The following is a 2,114-nucleotide window of genomic DNA, read 5'->3' as shown; positions in this document are numbered from 1 at the left end:
TTTTTGGTGGTCTTTTTTTTTTTTTTTTTTTTTCCTAAAGACAGTCATTTTTCAAATGGTGGCAGAATTTCCCAATCCACCCAAAACTAAACACTAAGTTTGATTTTCAGCTCCTCTGTTGGATATAAGTGCATCTTTTCTCGGACATAGGCAAAATATCTTGGCAAATGGTTCTGGTGTTTTCTTGATGGTTTGAAAGTTCATTGCTTAGGAAGAAATTCCATCTTACATATTCATGCTTATAATAAGCTGGGGATTTTTTGTTTGTTTTTGCAAATGCTTGCCCCCACTTCAACAGTTTTCTGTTAGTTGTGAAGAAACGTGGTGGGGAGCAGTTCTACAAATTGAATAATGGTATAAGTATATACCAGAAGCCTGATTGGCAGCAAGTTTTGTTAATCACAATAACACTTGGTTATGGAAGTGAGTGATGCTAAATAAATTCTGATTATTTTTATTAGGTAATTTCTCGCCTATAGACTTACTGTCAACCTGCTAGTGTCTATTAGTTAAACTTTGTAAAATATATATATATTCTTGTTTTTCCATTGTATGCAAATTGAAAGATGTACCATTTCTCTGTTGTATGTTGGATTATGTAGGAAATGTTTGTGTACAATTCAAAAAAAAAGATAAAAATAAGTTCCTGTGGATGTTTTGTGTAGTATCTTGACATTTGTATTGATAGTTAAAAATTCACTTCCAATAAAACTCCCATGATGCTAGATTTGGTGTGTGCCCGATTTGAACAAGGATTGATTGACACCTGTAAAATTTATTGGAACTTTCCAAGGAAAAATACACTAGTCTTAAATTGTATTTTTTGGTGTGAAGTGTTTTTCTAGCATTTATAAATTTTAAAAATCAGGTAGGGGTGGTAGATAAATAATTCCAGTAGTTGGGCTCTCAGTTTGTTACAGGGGTAGTCTGGCAAAATGAGATAGTCCGTCATCCAATTCTTCCAGTCTTTCTCAGGCTGCTGTGAGAAATTTTGAGTTTCTTAGATTCTTTATTTAAAATAGCTCCACCTTGATGTTTGCAGTCTGCAGATTATTGTTCCTGGCTTGTACATCCCTGAAACTTATCTGTTACCTTCCAACTGTCCAGAATGCTTGAGAACATCAAAAATTATATGGAAAAGAAGTTGTGAATGTAATGCTGCTCAAATTTGGAAAGAGGCGTGTGTGCAAGAATGGATAGGGCAGTTTTCGAATAAGCGTTTTGAGGGAATTAGAATTTCATTGAACTTCAGTTTTAGTTTGGGGAGGGATGTGAAATAAAACATCAAAATACTTAAATTCTGAATACTACCTGTGTTATGGTTTTCCCAAAGGGTGAAGTTAGGCTCAATTTTGACATAGGTGTTACTTAGCTTCCTTTTTGGGCATTTTTAAGTACAATTGACTTGGGGTTATTTAAGGGTAAAATAATCCCATCCCGATCTTAGAAAAAAATTACCAAATGGTATTTAGTCAAATTGTTATTGCTACTGGAGGAATGCATCCCTGGAGAGAACCTGCCTTCAAAGCTTTCATGGGTCATTCAAAAATAAGTACATGGGCTAGTAGCTGAAAATGTTTTTATTTTTGCCTTTTGAAATAATTCAGACCATGAACACATGAACCTTCTGAAGATTAAATAGGTTGAAGAATATCTGGCATTTATAATGGTTATACAGCTTTGATAGGGAGAGGCCTTTCACATTGCCACTACTATTGGTTTGTAAACGTAGTGGTGTTTGAAGTTGGGGTGGGAGTTGGCATAGATTCAGGAAATTCTCAGGAAGGGTGAAAGTGTTTGGGATCTCCATGCCAGCCAGCTGCCAAAAAAAGGCTCAGCTATGAAAAGGTGACAAGTGAACCTAAGCTCTTAAAATTCATTAAATGGAGCACAACCAAATTTGTAAGACAGAACTAATACATAACTCACTGAAAGCTCTAAAAATTTAAGCAAATGTAAGGTTCCAAAAAAATTAGAGTAACTTCGAAAGTCTCACCAAAATGCCGAGAGACATGTTGGAAACCAAGTTGAACAAAATCTTAAGTTTGCCTTTGATCTAGTAAGTTTTATTGTCCTGTGATTATAATGTAAAAATGCTTGGATCCTAAGCATTT

The sequence above is a fragment of the Cynocephalus volans genome, chromosome 16 (assembly GCF_027409185.1).
Source record: "Cynocephalus volans isolate mCynVol1 chromosome 16, mCynVol1.pri, whole genome shotgun sequence".
Taxonomy (NCBI): Eukaryota; Metazoa; Chordata; class Mammalia; order Dermoptera; family Cynocephalidae; genus Cynocephalus; species Cynocephalus volans.
The sequence above is the reverse complement of the archived record's forward strand: the minus strand, read 5'-3'. Positions refer to the sequence as shown.